Source organism: Electrona antarctica, assembly GCF_951216825.1.
Source record: "Electrona antarctica genome assembly, chromosome: 19".
Classification (NCBI taxonomy): domain Eukaryota; kingdom Metazoa; phylum Chordata; class Actinopteri; order Myctophiformes; family Myctophidae; genus Electrona; species Electrona antarctica.
In genome coordinates this window covers 4761157-4789132 of record NC_136800.1, presented here as the reverse complement: position 1 = coordinate 4789132, position 27976 = coordinate 4761157, and the positions used below count along the sequence as shown (strand labels likewise).

The 27976-nt window shown below is 42.5% G+C and overlaps 1 long non-coding RNA gene across 1 annotated transcript; it reads left to right on the top strand.

The window, feature by feature from the left end:
• Positions 1–8131: 8131 nt before the first annotated feature.
• On the top strand, positions 8132–24420 carry LOC306942935. Its single transcript, XR_013792353.1, has 4 exons — positions 8132–8207; positions 10608–10737; positions 19938–20036; positions 24404–24420. It is a non-coding gene; the product is annotated as an uncharacterized lncRNA (long non-coding RNA).
• The last annotated feature ends 3556 nt before the right edge of the window (positions 24421–27976 follow it).

Genomic DNA, 27976 nt, shown 5'->3' with positions numbered 1-27976 from the left:
ACACACACACACACACACAGAGAGAGAGAGAGAGATGGTGAGAGAGAGAGATGGTGAGAGAGAGAGAGAGAGCACACAGGCACAAAGATTAAAGCAAACACCTATACATCCCTCTTCAAAGGCCTTCTTGTTCAATACTCTGAACAACTCACATGCACATATCTGATCCAAACAACACGCGATTAAAGCCGGAATCGTGTGCGGTGGGATACAAGATCAGGTTGCCTTTGATGATGATGAGTAACTGCAGGACTGGAATTGTTTTAATGTGATGCTTTTCCACCACTTAGTTCTGAAAAAGCTGCTGGGATTATGTTTGTTTTAGTAAGGAAACGTCCTTTGTTTTACTACTTGTAAGATATTAGCTCCCAAGTCTCAAAACGCAACACGTCTTGAAATGTCATCTGCTAAACTCTGAACCAGCTGGGCTCGTTTTAAACGGAGCCTGCAAGAGAGGGGAAAGCTTAAGCTAATTGGACAACATTGCTTCAAGGGAGCTCTTCTTTCGCCTTTTTTCCCTTTCCTCACGACTATTCTGGCGAGACGGGGAAAAAATATATCAAAGGTCCTGTAACAGGCAAATGTAGATGGATCTGTGTGTTGTGCCTTAACTTTGTGGGACCTGACAGCACTTGTAATGGAGCATGTGAATGATTCAGATTCCACTACAGGAAGAGAACCTGGGGCCAATAAGGACCCTTCCTGGAGCTCAGCTGATTAGAAAAAAGGAGAAGGTTTTCATGATGACTTGGTCAAATAAACATGGAAACCCAATACACTTATATAACATGGTGGAGCAGCAGGGCAGTGCCATCTTAAACAGCACCGTACTCTGCGTTTTATTCAGGGACGGATTAACCGCCACGTGGGCCCCTGGGCCGGTACGTTTTGCAGGGCCCCCATAGCACACGTGCGCGCGACATTTTTGTGATTTTCCGTATTTTTATCATATTTTTGACCTAAATTTAACTAAATCAATGGCCAATGAAGGGCGTCAAATCTATTACCGCACAGTCCAGTTTCTCTGAAGGGCCCCTGAGAGCCAAGGGCCCCTGGGCCACGGCCCCACTGGCCCAATGGCTAATTTGTCCCTGGTTTTATTAACGCATACAAAAAGAAGAAGAAAGAAAGTAAGTACGTTTGCAATTGGGATTCCATACGTTGAGGAGAGCAACAGGCCTTGGAAGGTGAGTATAGGCCCTATAGCTGCCGCCTGTGACCAAATAGTCAATGAATGGGGTGCCGAATTGAAGAAGTTAGTTACAATTTGAGGTGTTAATCAGGGAGAGGACGCGAGTGAGTCTTCTGGTCCATACCTGATAATAACCACCAAAATGGGACGATCAGCAGCAGCTGGGTGCCCCAGCACTGGGGGAAGGAGTGCAGAGGAATGGAAGACTGGGTCGGGAGAGAGAGAGAGAGAGAGAGAGAGAGAGAGAGGCAATCAGGGATTTTCCACTTCAGACATAGCCTCATACTTCATTCATTCAGACTGCCAGAAGGAATTTTGTCCCCTTCGGGTGGTATCTGGATGAGGTATTATGTGTGTTAGACAAACAGGTCTATTTGTACTGATCGTGCTGGAGGGAACCCGGCAGTCAAGCATTTAACCCTTTTTTATTTCTCTTGTGCCCATTATCTCTAGATGCCATTTTTCTCCAGGTGCCCCCGTCCGTCCGTGAGCACCTCTAACAGACTTTTGTCAGTTCATTAATCCCAGGCTGCAGTCGGCGGAAGAATGCTGCTTTTCTCCCCCCTCGGATGATTGGCCCTGACAGTGAGAGTGAGCCAGTGACTGCTCGGAGATAATCGAGGGGGATTTCACCCTGTCTTCATCTCTCGGCTCAGCACATCGCTCACTTCTCCCTGCCAAGTTTAACCAATTCTGGACGGGAACCCCCTGTTGGTGTTTTATTTAAGCATTATGTTATACTTTAGCTATTGAAAAATAGCAGATCTACCAAGCTCATAGCGCGGCACTCGGTGCCGCGCTATGAACTTGTAGGTCTGCTATTTTTGAAAAATCGTGAAAATGTGCCTGAAATCTTTGAATATATTTTGTTACAGAGCAAGTTTTTAACTCAAATCTTTGCTTCTGGGGGGGGGGGGGGGGGGGTCTCTGGAACAACATATTTTTGGTGTCAGCGGCCAATTTATATATTTTTGGGTGTCCTTGACATGAAAATGTTTGGGAACCACTGACATGGAAACATGGGTTTTTCAGAAAACTGTCATGATTTAGAACACATTTTAGTCGAACTTAGGTCTAAATGGGTTAAGTACATGACTCAACATTGTGACATCTTCTGCAATTTATAGATCTCTTTGTGTCTCACTCACTCTCATCCTTTTTGTCTCTGTTTCCCTCCATCTCTCTTGTAGCCTATCTCCTGCGTTCAGAATAAGATGCCATGTTTGTTTTTACGGCCTGGCTCATATAGAGCGTCGCAGTCACTGCCCCCTTTCATGACGACGTCACGTGAGACCCAGAAGTGACTTCCCCGTTCATTTTCTCCATAGGCTTTTCAAAAAGTATTTATTTAAAGACCTTTACGCCGCGGACAAAGCCAACTGGAGTTGTGACAAATCATGACAACAACAAACACAACATTTTGGGCCGAACAAATAATTACAAAGAAGAAAAACAACAAAAAAAGTGTTGTAACCTGCCGTTTTCTTCTTCTTTCTAATTATTTGTTCGGCCCGACAAATTGTGTTTGTTCATGATTTCTCACAACTCGAGTTGGCTTTGTACGAGGCTTAAAAGTTCTTTAAATAAATACTTTTTGAAATGTCTATGAGGAAAATGAACGGGGAATCATTTCCTGGGCGGGACTGCGGCGCTCTATACCAGGGGTTCTCAACCTTTTTGGCCGGGGACCCCCGAAAATGCTTTGGCAACGTCTCGGGACCCCCGCCCCGCCCCTTCCCGACCCCCAATATAAATTGACTGCTACAATAACCTTAAACCATTTTGGGCGGGAACCCCTTTTGGTGTTTTAAGCATTGTTATAATTTAGCTATTGAAAAATAGCAGATCTACAAGCTCATAGCGCGCCACTCGGTGGCGCGCTATGAGCTTGTAGATCTGCTATTTTTGAAAAATCGTGAAAATAAATTAAAAAAAATCTTTTTCTTTTTTTGAAAATAATTTGGGGACCCCCTAAAATAATTTGGCGACCCCCCGAGGGGTCGCGACCCACGGGTTGAGAACCCCTGCTCTATACTATATGAGCTGTTCAGATTAGGGTCTGTCTCTCTGTCTGTGTGTCTGTCTGTCAGTCCGGGGCTAATCTTGCAAACCGCTGGACCGACCATCGCCTGTTGTGCACACAGCCAGTAGGCCAAGGAAATAACTCCCCAAATTAGTTTTGTTTTATACTTCTTGAAATTGTACATAATATGTTGCTTCTAGAAATCGACCTTAAACCAAATATGGAGACAATTGGCATCATACAGTAGTACTGACGTGACGTCACATGTTGCGTTCACACGGGCAGATGTAAAAGATGCAGTTTACCATTCATTGTCAATGGAAGCCAGCGACATGACGATGCAATGATGCATATGTAGCTGCTCCAAATCAACTCACAACCTGTGTACGCGTTGTGAACGCACCATTACTGTGTGAACGCACCATTACTGTTGTGTAGCTGACTGACATCATAGACTGCTGTATGAAGTCAAATCAATGTAACATTATTTGACCACGCTTGGTTAAACAGTCCCTCTATAACAGTGGTGCTCAAACCTTTACATTGCAAGGACCCCATGAACTAACCTGACTTCGCCAGATTGCGGCAGTATTGAGTTCACCAGTTCCCTCCTCCTGCCTGCATCTGGGATCTCTCAAGCAGAAACGATGAACCCGGAAGCAGCGGGACAAACATTTGATATCTCCATAATAATTTCGAGTTGTAGTCTTGTTAGGTTGTGTTTACATTTGCGCTGTGGCAGCGCTTCAATATGTCATAAGTCTCGCGTTGATCCCGCCTCTAGCGGCCTCATACAGCCGCATATCGCTCCGGCCAGAATTGGACCGGAGTAGGCTACATCATCTCTGCCTGAGAGTTCCCAGACTCTCCCTGCTGGCAGAATGCAAATGTTGTCCAGCAGGGGGAGTGGTTTCACCAGGCTACCCCTGAACTCTGACAGTATACAAATGGAACCAAATGGACCATAACAGGCCTATTTGTATACTCACAGTGCGTTTTAACAGCGGGAGAACAACGCTGATAGAAATCTTCTAGTGGGCGTTCCTGCTGTCATTATCTATGTCCTCATTAGTTAGTTATTGGTTAGGATTAGGAAGGTAAACAAAGCAACACATGAATTTCATTGGCTATCGCCCGCTATCGCTAACCCTGCACAATTTGGCATTGACCGGGTTAACGGTGCCGGAGATTAGCTGTACACAGACGGACGGACACACACACACACACACACACACACACACACACACACACACACACACACACACACACACACACACACACACACACGGACGGAGTGCAAAACATACTCTCTCCCCATGCCTTCGGCCTGGTGGAGACAATTATGTATATGCAATATGTCAAAATACATTTTCTGTGTGCAAGCAACATTTTAAGCAGCTTCTCGTGCAGTTGTGTTGTTTTAGTTTTTTTCTATTCTTTTGTTTTGTATCAGTGAAAAAGGCTTCTCTGTGTATTATGTTCGGTATTGTATAAGACGCACACAGGGAGCCTGACTGACCGGCAAACCTGCAAAAGTAGCCTGGCTCTGACACACCTGGATCCAATTCTATCAACGGCTGCTCCTCCTTAAAACTCCAGCATTAAGTGAACCATTTGTTTGTTGGGTGTGGGGCTGGAATAACCTTTCTGTTATTGTCCCCATGAGAGCAATGGAACCAATGACACTGATAGACTGTGGACTAGCCAGCCAAACTGCTGACCTTTTTTTTTGTTCCCACATTTGTCCTTTATGAAGATGGCAGCCAGCCTAACATTTCTGTTTAACGTGCAACAGAGGGTCTTTTGCTTTTATTCCTAATTTACCCCATGTATGCATTTGCATAAATGCCACAAATGTATCATACTGTAGTGTACGTATACGGTATTACGTTTAATGTCGAGGTGAAAGTAACTTATCAATTTAACTTATACAGGGAGGGAGGGAGCCCAAAGTACTGTCTGTGACCTCATAAAGATGAATGTGAGTCTTTCACAGCAAGACAAGGAAATGTAACAATGTAACAATATGATTGTTTTGCACTTCCTCTAACATGAAAGCCACAGGAGAGAGACAAGGCTATTCTGAGCCTTAAAAGACTCATTTCTTGTCCCATTTTAACCCTGTTTATTTATGAGAGGGATATTTTGAATATTTTTAGATGGAATAAAAAACATCAAGGGTTTGAGGAAGGTGAATTCACACACGTTTCGAGTGGAGGTGCAACCAGCTGTCTCCTTTAACATGACCTCCCACCCCCTCCCGATACGAATGCACACACGCACACATGCACGCACACACGCACGCGCATGTGCACGTGCAAACGTGCACGCACGCACGCACGCACGCACGCAGGCACGCACGCACACACACACACACACACACACACACACACACACACCTCCATCTATTAGATTCACAACTTCTCCCTCTTTCTTGGTCTCTATCTCCTCTCTCTTTTTCACACTCTATTTTAAAAAAGTACTTTGCTTGCTTGGCATTTTGTTCTTAGTATACAAAGCCAGAGTCAGTACACTGATATTTTCTAGATATGTGATATTATTTTGATGAAGCTGGATTAGCTTGACACGCACGCACGCACGCACACGCACACGCACACGCACACGCACACGCACACGCACACACACACACACACACACACACACACACACACACACACACACACACACACACACAGCTGTAGAAATGTACTTATACGAACAGAGTAATAGACACACCAGATGCTCACACACATACACACAACCCGTGACCCCTTTTATGGGGAAAAGAAAAGAAGATACTACAACATCCGGCTATGTATATACCTTAGCAACCATGAAGCGACTTACATGATCTGACATGCGATAGTAGTCCTGAATGCCCTTCATGTTCTGTGGAGCAAAGTGCAGCAGTTCATTCCGTGATGGCTGCATGAGGCCTGCAGGTGAACATTTCCTTCCCTCCCTCTTTCCTGTTGTACTTAAAAGCTGGCAGAAGGCAGGTGAGGCAGGCAAAGCCCACTTGTAAGATAAGTGGATTACGTGGCCTGTATTGTATATAAGCTTTGCAGAGACCGTATCAAGCTACACTAAAGCAGCCCTGATTACAAGTCTTAACCAAAGTGGCATCGTAATCCAAACATTCATACACACACATAAGGGGCAGCGGTGGCCGAACGGTTTGCGGAGTGGTCTTGTTATCGGAAGGTCGCCAGTTCGAATCCCCGGACCGGCACGTTAAAATTACCACCGCTGAAGTGCCCTTGAGCAAGGCATTGAACCCCTACCATGAAATGTTCTATGAGCAGGGTCTGGCTGTAAACAAGCATCTCGAACTTAGTCCATTCACCCTGGGTAAACAAAGAGCTTTGCTTTGCTTTTACACACATCGTCAGCAGATACAGTATCATAGAAACAGTTTATTTTTTCTCTAAGTCTCTTAAATATGTACTTATTTACGTCTATTAGGCAGAGGCCATCAACAAGCAATCTCCAGGCATCTCTGTCTTATAGGCTCTTCTGTCCAGTTGGCTCCTGGTCATCCTCGTACCTACAGTAAAAACAGATCAATTAGGCCACATACAAAAATCACACCCGCGTGAAGTGAGGGGTGCTCTTATCATCATCATAAATCATCTTAAAACTTCTGGCCAATCACAATTTGCAGTCCTCATTTTGTCTTCGATGTTTGTGTTTACACACTTTTGTCTTCAATGTTTGTGTCTACACAGACCCTGGCTCAAAGCTGGACATACTGTAGGAGAGGGGCTAGCGCCCCTCAAAAATATAAAATAGACCTACATTCGGTTTTTAGCTTCTGAGTGCTTCTCAAGTGAGCACCAATGCTCATCATAAGATGGTATCCTTTCTGTGTGCAGAGGTGGGCTGAGGACAGTTCCGCAACCTGCCCACCACACCAGTAACATCATCAGACATTCAATTGGTCATCAATTTGTCATTGATTATGAAATGAATACCCAGGGCCTGAATGGAAACAAGACCACAAGGACTTTTTTCCCCCGGTGATATCCTTTTGGACCAATTAAGTGTTTGACTGTAGCCTAGGGCCCTAGGCCTACTCTACAGTCAGTAGGCCTATTGTTTACATTTCTGCCAATGAAGTAATCAATTTCAAATAAGATTTCAAACTCTTTTTGTATTGATGCAGGAACAATGGGTTCTATTTCAGCATATGCAACTTTCTATGAAGCAAATGGATGTAGCCTACTGTAGTTTGCATTATCTTTGAATCCCAACTGATGTCACTTGTACGGTTTCTGAACTGTTCGCCCTTCTCTGAGACACATTTTGAAATGTCTGTCTTCTCTGTCTATATAAGACAGCTGTCTATTTTTCAATTCATTGAACATTTGTGAAGTGCTCCTTTAAATGAAGTGTACTGTACAGAATAGGCTCAAACAGTAGTTTATAATTTTACATGTGAGATTGAAATGCTGTGGAGCAAAGGGGGTTATTTCACAACCATGAATTGTTCTTAATATTCCAGTCAGTCAAGCTGCTGTATGAAGGAGTTTTACCCAGAGCATTTCTCTGTGAAGGACAATGAAAAAACAGAAACACAAAAAAGCAAAACAATAGCCATTTAGATTATTTATTAGAAAAATAAAACAAGAGTTTGTATTTTCTTCCTTTCTTTTTTCTTTTTCTTTTTGCTGCAGGGTCTCTTGGATTCCCCATGTGTGTTCACAGGTGTATTCAAAAGTCAAAACTACAGCCTACATTTATCTATGGAACTATATGGAATGGAAGAGTGTGCTAGCTATATTTATAATAGGCTGAAGCTCTCTAGCCTACTACAGATATTCATTAAAATAGGTTCCGAATTGCAGCTTTAAAATGCGCCATGATAAAACTTTAAAATGCTTGTCAATTAAGCCACACCCACGAACAGCTGGCGAGGCAGCTCGACCATGACGTTTTACATAAACAAAAAACATGGCGGCGCTGTAGCTCTGTTTACATAATGCTATCCAGGTGAGTTAGTTATTTACTCCTTTCTTTTCTTATCTTGCTATTGAGTTGTTTAAAACTAATAAGTGTCTACTCTCCATTGACGTAAAGATGATGAATGTGCACTCACTCAGTTTGATAATCTTGCTAGCTATACTGTGCTACATCATGCATAGCCTACATCTGAATCATCTTTCAGTCCCTAAATGATTTGTATTTAGTTTTGTGGTGTAAATGCAGCCTACCTTTAAATAAATCTTCACATCTTTTTTGTTTTTACATAACCCTCATTTGGGAGGAATGGATATATGAGGGTAGTAGCATGTAATCCTAAATGTTTGAGATAAAATATTGTTGTGTTTCCCCCCCCCAAATGGGATATTTGTTGTCTGTTTAAATTCCATCAACTCATTTTAGCAGCATACTGTAGCTTTATGATTAGGTTTTACAATGTGACAAAAAATAAAACAATATCATCAGTTCTATCATTGTACAGTTAAGCTACAGTACAGTAGGCCTACAGTTGTGCAGTACAGTAACAGTTTGTTAATAAAAGACATGGTGCTTTCGGGCAGACACAAAGACGAATGGGAGGATAATTTGGAGCAGCTATACATGCATCATTGGGTCTTTGCATCGCCATGTCGCTGGCTTCCATTGACAATGAATGGTAGACTGTATCTTTGCATCTGCCCGTGTGAACGCAACATTATGGTGCGTTCACATGGGCTGATGCAAAGATACAGTCTACCATGCATTGTCAATGGAAACTATAGCGACATAAAGATGCATCCAACGTTTGTAGCTGCTGCAAAGCTACAAATACACTGTGTAGCTTTGCATCTTTGTATCTTTTGCTTCTGCCCGTGTGAACGCAGCATTATTAGTAATTTTATGAATTCATAATAGTTATGAAAACCACATAAATACAGTGTTTTCTTAATACATTATGTGTAGGCTTAATATAATATTGGCCTAATGTGTATGCAAAACTACTGGTCAACAAAACCACCTTGAAGACCCTAACGGGAGCCCTTATCCAAGGTTTCTTCGACTATGCATGCACCTCATGGTACCACAGTACCCAAAAGGCCCTTAAAGGGATAGTTCAGATTTTTTTAACTTAAGTTGTATGAAATGCTTAATATAGTGGTTGCAACTGTATTAATTGATTGCCCGAGTCCCATGGTGGGAGTTCTGCTCTGGTTTTGGTCAATATTAAGTAGTTCCGGTCATGGGGGGCACTGGGGCCACGCAGTAAAAGTAAATTAATCCACAAAACGAACGTAATTTGTATTGTTGACCTATTTCTAAAATATTAGCGCGACTTTCGTTCAACTTTGACCCCTCTATCACATGGAACTATTTTTTAGGCGTAGTGATATGGACACAAAAAACATAGTTCTGTGTGATAGAGGGGTAAAAAAAGAACGGAAGTTGCACTAATATTTTAGAAATAGGTCAACAATACAAATGACGTTAGTTTTGTGGATTAATTTACTTTTACTGCGTGGCCCCCAGTGCCCCCCACAAAATGACCGGAACTACTTGATATTTCACCAAAACCAGAGCAGAACTCCCACCACAGGACTCGGGCAATCAATTAATACAGTTGCAACCACTATATTAATGGCAAGTATTTCATACAACTGAAGTTAAAAAAATCTGAACTATCCCTTTAAGACAAGGCTGCAGACATCCCAAAACAAACAAGGCAAGGCTAATACTTGGCCTTACTCCCAGACCCCACCTCACCCCTGCCTATTTTGATAGGCTGGAATGGCTATGGTTGACGACAGTGAGTACAGCAACTTGCAATAGAGCGCCGCAGTCCCGCCCCCCTTTCATGACGACGTGAGACCCGGAAAAGAATTCCCCGTTCATTCCCCCGGTATTTATTTAAAGACGTTTACGCCGCGGACAAAGCCACCTCGAGTTGTGACAAAATCATGACAATAAACACAATGTTTTGGGCCGATCAAATAATTTGTAAGAAGGAAAAACAAAACAAAAAAGTGTTGTATCCTGCCTTTTTTCCCCCTTCTTTCTATTTATTTGATCAGCCCAAAACATTGTGTTTATTTGTCATGATTTGTCACAACTCGAGTTGGCTTTGTCCGCGGCGTAAACGTCTTTAAATAATTACTTTTTGAAAAGTCTATGAGTAAAATGGGCGGGACTGCGACGCTCTATAGTCCTGCAGGTCTACAAGATCCGCTACAGCACTAAGATACCCATGTACCTATCAAAATACTTCCTTAATGTCAACGAAGTCCACAATCACAACACCAGAGGGAGTTCAACAAACCACGTCGGTGCAACCCAGATTCGGCTCAAACAAGGGGTTAAATTAATTTGGCTCCTATGCCACTAAAATGTGGAACATGACACATTCAAGTGTAAACCTTGTCTCCCTCCATGTAGGCCCATGTGAAGAGGACTCAAGGAGACTGGGAATACAGCCACATGAATCTTAATCATCTCACCTTGGGGTCCATTGATTTGTGGCCTGATGAAGGACAGATGGACAGAATCATTATGAAGACGGTTAAAGGTACGTACAGCGTGCGTGCGTGCGTGCGTGCGTGCGTGCGTGCGTGCGCACTGTCCTCCACCCTCTTCACACATGTGAAGGCTAATGTTGTTTCATGATCCATGATCAATTTGCTACAGTGACTGTGAGTGTAGTCAAACTCCAAACCTGGCATACATCTGAGGAAAAAAACAGAAAGCGAACGCCGAACGGTATGTTGGGTGTATTGGCTCCAGTATCAGTGGCTGCATGCCACTTGACTGAGAGGCATTGGGAGACATTGTGCCTGATGCCACGGCACATATAGGACACCAACACTAACACAGCAGAACTCAAGAACCTGATGTTGGATAGGAAATTGTGGAGGGCAGCGATCCAGGAATCCCGAGTTGGTGTTGGCTAGACCCATAGAGTATATAAAAGGATAGAGACTGAACTGGCGCGAAGCTCCCCCCCCCCAGCTATTCATGTCAGTGGAAGTTGCTCAGTGGCGTTTTGAAGCACCCGGAAGACTGCCGGAAGTACCGTCTCAGAACGTCTACTTCCGCATTTGACCACCAAATTTTGGTGGTCAAATGCGGAAGTGCAACCGAGCGCTCTATGTTAAAGCCCAGCTGCACGGGGTTTCCCGGTCATGAATCCACGGGTCCGCCTGTAGTCCCTCCTCCTACCACTAGGGCGCAGAGCTTCAACGTTGAATAGCCTCACTGGCCCCTTGGCTAGACCTCACTCTCGCAGTAACTAACTAATATAATAGGACACCAAAAGAAATGCCACTGGGGAACATCATGTTTGATTTTTGCTATCTACAACTCGCCATCATTTAGCCAGCATGCTCTTGTCACAACCTGAGGAATTGGAGAGCTTCAGAAAGACTGTGGCAACCTACGGTTGCGCTCTGCAGAGATGTGTGTTGACAGAGTAATCAGAAACTGACCTAAAGCTGTGCCTTGTCGTTTTCTACTCCGTTTCTCACTTTGTTCCGTTCAGTTTTGTTCGCTCTGGTAGATGCTTAGATATAGCAACTATATGGCATGTACAATTCAAAGATCTCAGCTGATCTCAGTTCACCATGGGATCTGACAATAGGCAATTTTACCACTTAACCTTTTACCCAGATGATTTTGTGACAGAAAATATTGCAACTGAATTTAAAAAGTCCTTAATCCGTCCAGGCCTGACGTCGAAATTAAAAAAAAAAGTCTTCTAAATCCTGACAGTTTTCTGAAATACCTCATGTTTCTATATCAGTGGTGCTCAATATTTCACGTCAAGGACCCCAAAAAATATACGTAATAGGTCGCCGACCCCCATCTGAAAATATGTTGTTCCAGGGACCTCCCAGAAGCAAAGATTTGAGTTAAAAACGTTCGCTCTGAAAGAATATATATTCAATCATTTGCGCCGCATTTTCACGATTTTTCAAAAATAGCAGACCTACAAGCTCGTAGCGCGGCACTCGGTCCCGCGCTATGAGCTTGCAGATCTGCTATTTTTCAATAGCTAAAGTGTAACATAATGCTTCAAACACCAAAAGGTGTTCCCGGCCCAAAATGTGTTTTAAAGATCAAATTTCCGAAAAAATGTCTAAAGAGATTATATAGATTATATTTCATTTCATTCCAAGTGTTCTAATAAAGTGGATCACATTGCTGGATGTGCCTCAACAAAATGTGTCACCGTGAAAGACTTCCCCGTTTCTAATAAGGTAAAATATGATAGGCATTTTAGTGCTGCCTCCCACACTCTTTATTTGTTGTCCTTCATTCCCGGGGCGCGTATAAAAGGGAAGAAAAGAACGCGATATCTTTTTACATCTTAGTCCTTAATGCTCTCTGGTGGCTCAGGAACCCCCATATTTACCCCCCCCCCCCCCCTCCCCTCCCCTGAAAAGTTTAAAGCTTCTTGCTCAGCTGGGTTCTCCCTTTGTACGGCAAAGGTTCAAAGTATTACACTGTCACCAATCATCCATGTTACAACATCTTGAGCAGCGAGGGCTCTCACTCCGACTCCGCCAAACCATTATGGTGCCACGGGGTTGAAGGAATAGTCCACTTTGATCTCCACCGGAGGAGAGCTATGGAGACATCTTTCAGCCTCTCTTCTCCTCCACTGACCCTCCTCGCCTATCTCCTCCCTCCCTCCGCTCTTCCTCCCCCTCACTCCCTCCGGTGAGAGACTTTAAACAGTAGGCTGGAGGCTGTTATTTTGGGAGGGCTGCGGGGGCCTCGGGGGCGAGAGAGAGATGAATAATATCTTGTACTCCAGGGCCCCGACGGCTCCCCCAGCCCATCAAACGAGTAACAAATGCGGTTACAGACCCATAAAGAATAAAAGGGGAGGGGAGGTGGGGAAGAGGAACAAGGGGGTAACATTTTTCTGACACGGTTTTTTTACTGCTGCGCCTTATTCCACAGAGCCAGCTTTTTAAGCTCCCTCTTCCTTGCTCAACTCTCAGCCTCATTTTATCAGTCATATCTGCACATTCCTCCTGGGCCAGGGTGGTGCACCATGGAGGGATGAAGTGGGTGAAAGGGTGGAGGACAGAGAGATGGAAGAGGTGCATTCGATACCGACTCGTGTGGAATTGTTGTCGACTCGCAGTGTGAAAACACGGATGTGGGGGAAATCACTTATTTCCCATCCGCTCCGTTTTTTTTTTATGTCAACAGTTATGGGTGTCAACGTTCTTTTTGGTAGCACCGACAAGTAGAATATTTAACAATTTGTGGATGAAATTGAATACCGTCATTTCAAAACGGCAAAATAATACAAAGGAACTGAGTGCACCAAATACCTGTGGTCGGTGTGTCGGAACATGTTGAATAACTGTGAATAACGTCTTTGTCATATGTTGTACGAATTGTAAGAACAAGAACATGCACAGGTTTAAGTCATCTATATTTGGTATTTTGTACAGAAGCAATGTTAAAGCCAGATCATATTCAGAGGACAATTTTTACGCGGATGCCGTGAATGGCTTCGGCGTCTATACATACGCTGTGTGCAGTAACAAAATAGGAGAACATGAAATATGATATTATTGAAAAAATAATAAATACCAGGGTAGATTTAAAAAAAAAGACAGTAGTAAATGAGTGCAGCTGACACATTGGGTGTTAACTTGAAAGAAGTCATAACAAAACAGCATCTGAAGTCAGCATGAATTGGACTGCTATGCTGTGGTTTAACAGCCGCGCTGGTGTCTTTCAGTGTCTTGTTTCAAAAACCACAGGTGATAAAATGTACTCAATCAGTTACTCAAAGCTGTAAAAATGCCATATTGATATTATTTAAAAACACAATTTAAACACTACTCAAACAATACTCATTCCACTTGGAATACCACATTTTATTTTCCTCTTTTTTTCTTTTTTTCGGTAGGCTATAGAGTTGCTATTGCTGAGGAATATGCTTTTATTTGAAGAGCCTGCCAGTTTGTCATTGTTCATTTGTTTTCAATTGACCAGACTGGTTACATAAATGTGAAGTACAAGTGAAAGTTCATCAATCAAGAACCTTTCAAAATAATGTCCGTCTAGAATGTAGGCTAAATGTCATGACATTGTCTTAACTTGTCTGGTTCCTTTTTCCTTTTTTTTGTTTTCATTTCAATGCCAAAACGTGCACATCAGTGTTGATTTCGTCGACTAATACTATGATAAAAAATGTTCGTCGACTACCTTTTTTCACTGACAAAACTAAATGAAAACTAAGCTATGATGACTAAAACTAAGACTCATATATTTACAATTTTGTCTAAAAGAGTTATGAAGGGACTAGTGGACAAGAGATCAGTGATTTTGCACTTTGTTTGCATGCTGAAAATAGCTGATCTGATATAGATCTACAAGCTTCACAACGTGGCGCGTTGCAACGCGTTGTGAGCTTGTAGATCGGCTATTTTCAGCAAGTGTAAAATCAGTCATTACGACGGCATCAAGGCCCGCCAAAATACATTTAAGTTGACTAAATCAACTGTATAAATCAACTATGATATTTAGTCGACTAAAACTAGACTACTGTAACACTAAAACATTCCAGGTGACTAAAATGTGACTAAAACTAAATGTAAACTATACAAGAGACTGACTAAAACTAAAATCGAATTTTGGTGTCAAAATCAACACTGGTGCACATCACAAGAGGTCCCATGGCGTTTTTTAAAGAACGTATACTGCTTAATTTCTGCTCCGTCGTTACGACACTTTGTGATCTTGCAGAACTGCTATTTATGGCGTGCCACTTGGTTATACGAAAAAGTATAAATCGGGTTTAAGAAATAGTTAATAGCCTGACCGATATACAGTATATTGGCCATTATTTTTCAAACCTATTAAAATATAAGTAGCAAAATTTGAGGTGAGTTGTGAGCTTGTAGATGTGTTTGGTTTGTACGTCAGTTTTCAGTGTCCCAAGTAGTGCACGCAGTAGGCCTACAGATGCCTGAATGTACCATTCACATCATTTTACATGAATGTTTTTATTTATTACTGGGAAAGTGCAGATACTGTGTGGGTGGGTTTCAGTGTAATGATGTAAAAATGGACCTAAGTGCTAGTTAAGTATTGTTAAATATGCTGCAAAATAAGTAAAAGTCAGGGTAAACAAGTACTTTGCCTAAGTAATGTCTGGAATGGAAGTTTAATTTACAAAATTATATAGAGTATCTCATTGCTTTTCATAGATTTCAAAACACACACATTACATTCTGTCACAACCTTCTGTTGTCAAAACATAATTTGTAGCTATATTATCTAGGCCAGGGGTTCTCAACCCGTGGGTCGCGACCCCTCGGGGGGTCGCCAAATTATTTTAGGTGGTCCCCAAATTATTTTCAAAAAAAAATAAAAATATTTTTTTTTTAAAAAAAAATTCACGATTTTTCAAAAATAGCAGACCTACAAGCTCATAGCGCGCCACTCGGTGGCGCGCTATGAGCTTGTAGATCTGCTATTTTTAAATAGCTAAATTATAACAATGCTTAAAACACCAAAAGGGGTTCCCGCCCAAAATGGTTTAAAGGCGTAGTGAAACGGAAATGGTGGACATTTTATTTTGAAGTCTCAAGTTGAAACGCCGCTATGAAGTTTCTGAACCAATCAGAGCGTCGCATCCCTTCAGGGGATGGGACGGTAGCTAGGGACGGGTAGCTATGCTACGCAGGACAGCGTGTGGAATCTGTGGATGTTTGTTTACAAATCTGATAGTCGGCCAGCTTTACCAGTTTACTCTTAATGTGGCTTATTTCTACCCTATAATGTTTTCAGATACATTTTTAGCGTGATGATTAAGTTGAAACCGAGTAATACACTCTCTGGATGTTATCTTGAATGGGAATACAAACGGAAGATTTCTGTAATCAGTAGCAGCTGTGCAGCCTGTGCTGGACGGATGCGGAGATATGGGGAATTAAACTGGTGAGCTTCATTTGTATTGGCTTTTATCGATGTTGGCCTTGACACGTCATCACGCAGCACGTTTTCGTTTTCAGGAAGTAATACAAAATATATTTTTATGGACGTTTGATATAAAAACACACAAAAATGAGAATTTTCCCACTTTTTTGGCATCCATTGTTAGGTATGACCATATGATGACCACGGATATGGTCTAAAAGTGTGAAAAACGTATTTTTCATTTCACTACACCTTTAAGGTTATTGTAGCAGTCAATTTATATTGGGGGTCGGGAGGGGGCGGGGCGGGGGTCCCGATACATTGCCAAAGCATTTCCGGGGGTCCCCGGCCAAAAACGTTGAGAACCCCTGATCTAGGCTGTAATACAGAAATAAATTTATTCAGGTTACAGGCCACTTTACACCCGTATATATATATATTTGGTTCATAGTGGTGCCATAACACCAGGTCTGAATTTGTACTGAACTACAGGGACAAAAATCCATCATTCAGTTGACATTTGAACCTTTTGACTTGTACAGTATGACATTCAAGTTATTAGTAAGTAGCTGAGGCTCAGCTAGAACTCCTGGGCCCAGTGAAACCTGGGCTCCGTGGCCCCCCTAATAATGTAACGCATAAAAATGAGGGCTGCACCAATACCAAGTACTGTAGGCATATGAGTATGACTATTGTAAATAATATACCGCTAGTAATTTTTTTTAACCCATTTAGGCCTGGCGTCAAAATAAAAAAAAAGGAAATAATATATATATTCAAAGATTTGTGCCGCATTTTTACGATGTTTCAAAAATAGCAGACCTACAAGCTCGTAGCGCTCGTAGCTACAAGCTCGTAGCTAAAGTATAACATAATGCTTAAAACACCAAAAGGGGTTCCCTCCCAAAATGGATTAAAGCAACAATCATAATAATATTTAGTAAATAAAATAAAATAAATGAAATAAATGAAATAAATGAAATAAATGAAATAAATGAAATAAATGAAATAAAATAAATATCACCAATATTTGGACACAAAGAACTGGCTGAAGGCAGGCATTTAAGAAAAAGAAAGTAAAGTGTGTGTGTTGCAGGTATTGTGTGTGTGTGTGTGTTTGGCCTGGTATGTCCCCCAGGGGCCAGGGCGCCTGTCCAGCTCCAGATCCCGCACCGCGGCCCCCCCACCCTTTCCCCTGCCCCCCGGAAGGTAGTAGATTTGTTTTAATTACAAATTCAAAGTAATGTAATTTCATCTGTAACACAAAGTCAAAGTTTAACGACTTACCTAAAAAGAAAAAAAATCAAAATACAATGTTCCAGTTCTTGAGCTCATGTGGACTGATACAGTTTAGGCTACTGTGTTTCGGGAAACTGCACTGACCCCCAAACCAAATAAAAAAATATATGAAGTTATAGATTAAAATAACTACTCAACAGAAGAAGACCGTGACCCATGACACTATCTGAATAAATCTGCTTTGCTCTCCCCACCTCTCTGTCTCTTCTCTCTACCCTTCATGTGGCATCTCGTCTCCCCCGCATTTCGGAGGGAACAGACGGGCCAAGCTAATGGACTCTGGTTCACTGACCAATGAGCTGTGGCTGATTAATTCACAGTCAGATAGCTTGCTCTGTCCCTCTCCATTTCTCATGGAGCAGCAGTGAGGAGGGGAGGGGGTTGGTTGCCTGTCCCGTCATCCCGTCTCACCCATTTAACCCATTTAGGCCTGATCTTCTAAATCATCCAGTTTTCTGAAATAAATATTTTCACGATTAAAAAATAAATAAATAGCAGACCTACAAGCTTGTAGCGCGCCACTCGGTGGCACGCTAAGAGCTTGTAGATCTAAATTATAACAATGTTTAAAACACCAAAAGGGGTTCCCTCTCAAAATGGGTTAAGATGGCACCCACGTCCACCAATCGCTGTATCATTGTCTTCCACTGTTTCGTGGTATCACATAGTACCACCGTTATTACACCAAGACCATGTCTACACTGGACAAAAATGACTCGTGATGTAGCCTTACTTAATTTTGTAAAGAATAAAAAAAAATGACTGCCTATATCGATGATAGTTTATGTGATCACGTGTTCTTTACAGTATGCAGTTACAGCAATATATATATATATATATATATATATATATATTTGCATGTTATACTTTATTTCAAATTGATGATGAAAAGAGAGACAGGGAAAGCAGGGGAGAGACGGGGGGTGACATGTATGTAGTAAAGAGCCTCGGGTCAGCTTCGAATAGCTAGGCTATAGTGTCCACTGTCCAGCAAATCCCAACTTAAAGGGATAGTTCAGATTTTTTGAATTTAAGTTGTATGAAATACTTCCCATTAATATAGTGGTTGCAACTGTATTAATTGATTGCCCGAGTCCCGTGGTGGGAGTTCTGCTCTGGTTTTGGTGAAATATCAAGTAGTTCCGGTCATTTTGTGGGGGGCACTGGGGGCCACGCAGTAAAAGTAAATTAATCCACAAAACTAACGTCATTTGTATTGTTGACCTATTTCTAAAATATTAGTGCAACTTTCGTTCTTTTTTACCCCTCTATCACACAGAACTATGTTTTTTGTGTCCATATCACTACGCCCAAAAAATAGTTCCATGTGATAGAGGGGTCAAAGTTGAACGAAAGTCGCGCTAATATTTTAGAAATAGGTCAACAATACAAATTACGTTCGTTTTGTGGATTCATCTACTTTTACTGCGTGGCCCCAGTGCCCCCCACAAAATGACCGGAACAACTTAATATTGACCAAAACCAGAGCAGAACTCCCACCACGGGACTCGGGCAATCAATTAATACAGTTGCAACCACTATATTAATGGCAAGTATTTCATACAACTTAAGTTCAAAAAATCTGAACTATCCCTTTAAGAGCTTGACGGCTTACTGATATAACACAATGTCAAGGTTTGACACAGCAATCCAAGAAAAATGTGTGTTTTCTTGTGTTTTGTCTTGTATTTTTTATTTTTTGTTTGTTTTTGCTTTAAAGGGGACCGTAGCAGATGGTTAATATTTTCACCTCTATACCCCTGAATCCCTACCTCTGGCGGTGTCGGCGAATGTTTGTCCAACTGAGCTACGCGGGATCTTTTAGTCCTACATAAGCTGAGACATGAGAATGGATCTCAATTTTCCTTATTGCAAAAGGACTGGAAGACGAGTGGACTGAGACTGAGTGCCTGAGCTGTCAGCTTGTCGTCTCGAAGATGAGCGCTGTGGTGTTAAAGGAGTTAAAATGCTTTCAAACAAGTTAACCAGAACGGGTGTGGGTGGAGGCCAGCCAGGAACCATAGGCTGTGTGGAGGAGGAGGAGGTACTTGATGATGTGGAAATCATGGCCATGGTCTTATAGGAAAACAAAGAGATGTTGAAGACACCCCCAAAAAAAAGAGAGAGAAGAAAGTACAATTTGTCGAGTTCTCATGAGTGGAGAAGATGACCCCAGTGATATCGAATATTAAACCTCTAATTCCATAGCCTGACTGGTGACTGATGCCTTGACGAGATAAAAACTGTGGAGCCGATAAGGTTTCCTATCCTTTGTTGGCTAAATGCGCCGCTAAGAGCCCCCCTCGTCTCTGGCGGCAGCGATACGAGACGTGTCGGCGCGTAATGTAGAGCCCGCGCAGGGAGATACAATTTCTCGTCTTTCTAGGCTGTCAATGTCGTACTGTACACCACCGTTACTTGCTTCTTTCCCACCCATGACCACTCTTTACTAATTAAAGGTGACCTATAATTTACGCTATACTGCTCACCTATCTAACCTTTCTTAACGTTGATGCGTTGCAGGTGCGATGAAGTCCAATGCCGGGGCACGACAAGAATCTGCTGATCATGAAACCAGCCAGCCCTGAGAATGGGAATAACAACAGCCTCCCTGCTCCTGTGGTATGTCCTCACAGCCGTGTCTGTGTGTGTGTGTGCGTGTGTGTGTGTGTGTGTGTGCGTGTGGAGGGGAGTGGGGGGGGGCTCCTCTAGGGGGGCCTGGGACCTCTCACTCATCTCCTGACTCGTCCTCGGCGAGCCAGTCGGCGGGGGTGTTATCATTACGTGGAACATCTCTTTACCTGTGAAATATTATCGCCCGGGTCGTATCCCACTCTCTGCTCTTTCAGCGAGGCCTACAGGCCGACGTGCTCTTGTTTCACACATGGATGCCACGGCTCGCCTGTTATTTATCCCATTCAGGCCTGACGTCGAAATTAAAAAAAAAAAAGTTTTCTAAATCATGACAATTTTCGGAAAGATTTGAGGCACATTTTAACGATTTTTCAAAAATAGCAGACCTACAAGTTCATAGCGCGCCACTCGGTGGCGCGCTATGAGCTTGTAGATCTGCTATTTTTCAATAGCTAAATTATAACAATGTTTAAAACACCAAAAGGGGTTCCCGCCCCAAAATGGGTTAATGGTTAATGTGGTTAAACGCTAACGTGACATGGATGCGTTCCAGGTCTCAATGGATTATACTCCACGTCTGTCTGTCTGTCTGTCTCTCTCTCTTTCTCCCCGTACCTACGGTATGTCTCCGTTTCATAGGGCAGTCACCCCCCAACCCCCACCCCATCACCCCCCCCCACCCATCGCTATTGTTTTAGGGAGTGTCCAGCAGACTCATTTGCTGTCAGCCGCCAGTCTGGAGATTCCTTTTGTGGAGCGGCTGGCAAGCAAAGTCGTGATGGGATGGGGGCGGGGGGGGGAAACCCTAAACCGTTTATTAGAAACACTTTGCACCCTTCAAACGTAGCGGAGCCACTGTAAATAATGACGGTAGCAGACCCGCTCGGATCAGTAAAAGCGTCTCTGCTGCACGGAGTGGGGTTTTTTGGGGTAGGATCGTGTCTGTGCAAGCACAGTAGAACGTTGCTAAATCCCCACCTTTAGTCGTTCTACAATACCGCTGAAATAATACGATGACTGACATTATGTTCGTTGATGGAGTCTCTTGCTTTTATGTCCGTGATGCTGACCAGTCTGGGTCTCACACAGGGTAACGGTAATATAGTTGGTTTTCATTAAAGGTGTTTAGCGGTCCATTGATGCAACTATTGAGTTCCTTTGAAACAGCCCTGGTGTGGAGGGGAAACATTGGTGGTTAGGAGATTTAACTTAACTTTAAAAAGAACCTTGAGGGCAATTAATAAGGAATGACAACGGCAATTTCTTTCAAAATCTACGATACACTTAACTTAGCTTATAGCGCGATAAAGCAACTCGTTATGGTGTACCTGGTCCTGAATAATAATTCAAGTTTGAGTCATCTGTGTCTGGGAACGAGCCTTGTTACGAAAATGTGGGATATTATTACAACTCAGCTGGGGTCAATAGCAATGCTAAGAGTCACCTGCCAGAGAGGCCTCATTGCTGCTTTTTACACAGCACTTGGTCTGTTGGGCTGAGGTAACACCTATGACATCAGTGTCTCCAGAAATGCTGGGGAGATACAGTTGCCATACAGTTGCCAGACTTCATTGCCCACATGGGTAGGAAATGACATCATCCTCTCGGCTTTCGCAAAAAAAAAAAGACCTGTTTACCGTTTGTACCCACGGGAGGCAGACTCGGCAAGGGGTTGGCATAGTTAACCCATTAAGGCCTGACGTCGAAATTTAAAAAAAAAAGTTTTCTAAATCATGACAATTTTCGGAAAGATTTGAGGCACATTTTAACGATTTTTCAAAAATAGCAAATCTTCAAGTTCATAGCGCGCCACTCGGTGGCGCGCTATGAGCTTGTAGATCTGCTATTTTTCAATAGCTAAATTATAACAATGTTTAAAACACCAAAAGGGGTTCCCGCCCCAAAATGGGTTAATGGTTAATGTGGTTAAACGCTAACGTGACATGGATGTGTTCCAGGTCTCAATGGATTAATCACGCGTCTTGACGTTGAACCCTAGCGAACGTCAAGCTCTCCCGCGTCTCCCCACCTGTATTTGTGTTACTGACAGTATACCTGGTTGCCATAGCAACTACGAAGGTACCGCAGATGAAGAAGGAAATGCTTCTCGGTATAGTTTCAATGTGCATCTACGTTTTCTAGTTTGAATATCTGATAAAATGTTAGTGTTTTGAGCAGGATTGTAATGCACTATAGAATATGTAAACAAAGAAACCAAAAAAAAAAAAAGGTATCTTCTAAAGATGACAATGCAAAATGGAAATATAACATTTTCCTGAGTAAAATTACGAAATTACATTATGGACCGTGTTACGTTGTTAAATATTTGTGGAGGAACCCTGAGCGAGGCCTCTAGCAGAGGCCAATAAAAGAAGCGAATTAGCACCAGCGGTCCGTGTGTGTGTGTGTGTGTGTGTGTGTGTGTGTGTGTGTGTGTGTGTGTGTGTGTGTGTGTGTGTGTGTGTGTGTGTGTGTGTGTGTGTGTGTGTGTGTGTGTGTGTGTGTGTGTGTGTGTGTGTGTGTGTGTGTGTGTGTGTGTGTGTGTGTGTGTGTGTGTGTGTGTGTGTGTGTGTGTGTGTGTGTGTGTGTGTGTGTGTGTGTGTGTGTGTGTGTGTGTGTGTGTGTGTGTGTGTGTGTGTGTGTGTGTGTGTGTGTGTGTGTGTGTGTGTGTGGAACCGAGGGTAGAAGGTCTGTGTGTTTCACTGCTATACACCGAGGGACCATGGGGATTATAAAGACATTGCTGCTACAGTTTGATGTTAATTGGATGGCATGCTCGTTATTTGCACACATGCCGGTGCAGTAAGCTTGATTAAGTTTCAGCTTCCATAGGCACATGTGCTGACCCCGTTGTACCCGTGTTGCTTTTGGCATTTTGATTTTAGTTTTAGTCCATAGTCTCTTGAATAGTTTACATTTAGTTTTAGTCACATTCTAGTCACCTGGAATGTTTTAGTGTAAATAACATTTTAGTTGACTAAATCTACAGTTGATTTAGTCGAACAAAATGTGTTTAGGCGGGTCTTGATGCCGTCATAATGTCTGTTTTTACACTTGCTGAAAATAGCCGATCTACAAGCTCACAACGCGTCGCAGCGCGACGTGTTGTGAGCTTGTAGATCGGCTATTTTCAGCATGCAACCAAGTGTAAAATGACTTGTACTGGATCTCTTGTCCACTAGTCCCTTCCTAACATTTTAGTCTAGTTTTTATTTGTTGACGAAATTGTCAGTATATTTAGTCTTAGTTTTAGTCATCACAGCTTCGTTTTTATTTAGTTTCCGCTTAGTTTCCGTCAGTGGAAAAAGGAAGTCGACGAACATTTCTCGTCTTAGTTTTAGTCGAGGAAAACAACACCGCGTTGGACCCTCGCAGTAGCGACTATACAAACTTTAGACAGACGGAACAAGTTGTGCTTTGCTCTTTCGGTCGGGTGGAATCCTTGTATGTCCAAAACTGTTGCTTTTTTCCGAAAATGGGGGAAAAAAAAGAAATAGCAGATCTACAAGCTCACAACAGCACGATGATGGGACGTTGTGAGCGTGTAGACCGGCTATTTGTGTTACTTTTCCACGACACTGTAGTACTAAGAAGAAGAAGGGGCATTCATTTACGAAACATTTTAAACCCAAAGTTGAGACTATATAGGCCAGGGGTTCTCAACGTTTTTGGCCGGGGACCCCCGGAAATGCTTTGGCAATGTCTCGGGACCCCCGCCCCGCCCCCTCCCGACCCCCAATATAAATTGACTGCTACAATAACCTTAAACCATTTTGGGCGGGAACCCCTTTTGGTGTTTTAAGCATTGTTATAATTTAGCTATTGAAAAATAGCAGATCTACAAGCTCATAGCGCGCCACCGAGTGGCGCGCTATGAGCTTGTAGGCTCATAGCGCGCCACCGAGTGGCGCGCTATGAGCTTGTAGGTCTGCTATTTTTGAAAAATCGTGAATTTTTAAAAAAAAAAAAATATATATATATATTTTTTTTTTTGAAAATAATTTGGGGACCCCCTAAAATAATTTGGCGACCCCCCGAGGGGTCGCGACCCACGGGTTGAGAACCCCTGCTATAGGCAACAGTTTTGCATGTCGGAGAGAGTTGGCAAATCATTCCTTACATGTCTGTTTCCAGTCTATTGGTTCGTGCTGTAACTGTGTGTGATGCAAGTCTAATTGAGATGAAAATAATACCAACAAAAATTAAGATACAAAGGCTTTTTCAAGAGCATTACTACTTGAATCGAAGTGCTGTTGCCTTTGGCAGAGTAATACTACTAAATGAGCCATAATGTCTTCTGATGTGTGCTGCCTGGATCACTGACCATGACATTTCACTATTTCTCTTTGCTACAGCTGGATTCACATGTGCGTGCGTGCGTGCGTGCGTGCGTGCGTGCGTGCGTGCGTGCGTGCGTGCGTGCGTGCGTGCGTGCGTGCGTGCGTGCGTGCGTGCGTGCGTGCGTGCGTGCGCGCACGCGCACGCACGCACGCACGCATGCATGCGCGCCCGGGACGCACACACGCACTCTGCACATATGCGCTCAGACGCATGTAAAGAACACAGAGATTTAGATTTATATGGGTGGAAGACAGACAGACTGACAGACTGAAGCACGCACCCACGCACGCACGCACGCACGCACGCACGCACGCACGCACGCACGCGCACACACACACACACACAATGTATGCAGTTGTTTGCAATCATGCATATCCATTAATCGATAGGTATTTTTCATATTACTGGTGATAGGTTGTACCTCATGTGTGTATCAATATCTGTTAACAGTTCACGTTTATTACATTTTTTACTTTCATTCATTTTTAAATCTTAGTTATATCATTGCCTGTATCTGTCCAGTTTTTTTTCATGCCTACTGCGTTGCTGCTATGCCATGCTATGCTATGCTGGCGCATTTCACCAAACTCACTTTATTGAGTCTCAAAATGCCACAGACGAAAAACAGGCCACACTATTTATCCATAATGTATAAATGATAGATAAGGGGTCAGGACAATGAGGCCTTTTCGTGGAGGGGTCAGAATGAAATTTGGACTTGGACTGTTTTTCGTCTGTGGTACTCAGTAGTCTGTCTATCTGTAAACGAGCACATTTTAACAGTAACAAAGGCGCTCTAGTTTTAATGTGCCAATTTACCATTATTACAGTTGGGTGCCACCGATATTGTCCCTTATCATTTGACCCATTTAGGCCTGACCTCAAAATTAAAAAAAATCCTTCTAAATCCTCCAGTTTTCTGAAATACATATTTTCACGATTTTTCAAAAATAGCAGACCTACAAGCTCGTAGCGCGCCACTCGGTGGCGCGCTATGAGCTTGTAGATCTGCTATTTTTCAATAGCTAAATTATAACATAATGTTTAAAACACCAAAAGGGGTTCCCGCCCAAAATGGGTTAACTGTCCTTTTGCGCAGATCACGCAAACCTCAGCAAAAAGAAAAGGACAATATCGATGGCCTCCAACTGTATATTGTTTCAGTCTGTTCTTTAGAGGATTCAAACCTGCTCAGACAAGTTTTCATCTGCTAAATAATTATGTTCATTTATTTTACTAACGTGCATACAATTTGTGAGGCATAAATATTATTTTATTAATCAATTGTCTTTATTGTTTATTTTTAACAAATTTTTCACATTATATAATAACACAAATATGAAATGAGTATGAAGTGATATTTAATCACCTCTACAAACAAACAATATCTGTGTAGTAAATTAAAGTATACGGTAGATCTTCCTGAGTTTCAAATAAAAATAAGGTGAATAAGTAATTTATGTGTTACTGTGAGTTTTAGATCATTAGTACTAAACACAAGTTCACACTAATCACAAGCTCTAACCAGATTTATAGTTTATTTCCTGTTTTCATAATATTCAAAATAAATTCACTTCAGGCGCAAATTCAGGCGCAAATTTGTCTTTATTTTTGTTTCACTGCTCACATATTATGACAAATAGTATTTTAATCTTGAAATAATTCAATGCTATAAACAGAATGAGTTGTAATAATTATTTTTACTGTGCACAATTGCGATCATTGGTTTGCACGGGAAAATCATGGACAAATAGTTGCATAGAAAGTATATACTACGTAGATGAATATACTAGTACTGCTATACTTTGTACTCTTTATGCCCTTTTCACCCCAGTTAATTTTGAAATAACTAAAGTGTTGTCACTTAATACAATTATACATTTCTTGACATACCTGCCTCGGTATCCGCATTCCTATTTGCCTGCCAACCAAAAAAATTAATAAAATGTTGCCCTGGCCAGACAAAATAATGTACAGTTGGAGGCCATCGATATTGTCCTTTTCTTTTTGCTGAGGTTTGCGTGATCTGCGCAAAAGGACAGTTAACCCATTTTGGGGGGGAACCCCTTTTGGTGTTTTAAACATTATGTTATAATTTAGCTATTGAAAAATAGCAGATCTACAAGCTCGTAGCGCGCCACCGAGTGGCGCGCTACGAGCTTGTAGGAGGATTTAACTGGAGGATTTAGAAGGATTTTTTAAAATTTTGAGGTCAGGCCTAAATGGGTCAAATGATAAGGGACAATATCGGTGGCACCCAACTGTATTAACGGCACTAACGCACACCTCAGACCCTCAACCCTCAGGGGTTTATGGAGTCAAATTAAGCAAAGCCACCGCCTTTGTCATCTCATCCCAGGACGGTTTTGTCCCCTCTAGAATTTGTTTGTGGAAAGGAGTTATTATTGGATTTGTGGAGATCTGGCTGCTTGTTTTTCCTGGTTCGGGGGTTGGCTTCTGGAGAGATCTGTGGACTTGCTATTTGATTTTTTATTCTCGTGAAGAAATGGGTGAGTTCAGTGGCCATCCATGCATGCCGGCGGGTGGGTTGTTTTCTGGCCTAAGGCGAGGCTTTGGGAGGCTGAGAGACCAGGGTGGTCCTACACAGCAATATCGCCTCTGAATTACTACAGCACCCAACACCCACCTCGCAGAGCCATTTGTGTAACTTCTTACATTTTCTGTTGATAAACTGACATTCCAATAGATTTTCTTTGGCCAGAAGCCCAAAGGCAAATACTGCGCTTGTAAATTAAAAAGTCTTGTGTAATGGGGTCGGGATCATGGGTGAATATGTGTGTAACTCTGGCTACTTCTTGTATGAAGGCTTCTGGGTTTCCTCCTACAAGCTGATCCCGGGGATGAAAGAGGGATCCTTGGCTGTGACTTTTATTTCACCAGTTTGTCTATCATTTGTAATTCCTTTTGCCCAAAAATACTTTTTTAATTTCCATGTACTGCACAAAGAGTATGTTTTGGATTTAATTTAATCAGCGAGAAATACCCACAGCGTGAAAGACAGATGTCTTAAGCCGACGGACGGCGTCCAAACTCTCATCGAGACATTTCGTCAGTTATGAACAAATTTGGGTGTTGCACACAGGGCTAATTCACAAACACACACACATGGACGCAGCGGACGCACATCCAACACCCCCCCCCCCCCCCCCCCCCCCTCCTTCGCAAACCGCACATGCAAGAACACGCCTACTTTTAACCACCCAGTGGGAATGTGTTTTTTCTAGATCATTTGAAGCCGAAATATTTGAGCTGCATGAGTTCTCTTATGAAGTTCTTGCCAAGAGGGAGTGCGGAGGAACTGCTGAGACCCTCTCGGACAACAGCTCCAAATTCACGGAATTCAGCAAGGGCCAAAAAAAAACACGCCCACTTTTGTTCCAAATAGTTGCGCTTTTTACAGGAAACCAAAAAAAATGGTCAGACAAATAGACGCACACCGTCACACAGTGTGACAGGAACCGGAGCCATTATCCCATTTTGACCTAAAAATGTCTTCTACATCCTGACAGTTTTCTTTTTTTTTTTCAATAATATTTTTATTGATTTTTCCATTTTATGACAAAGAC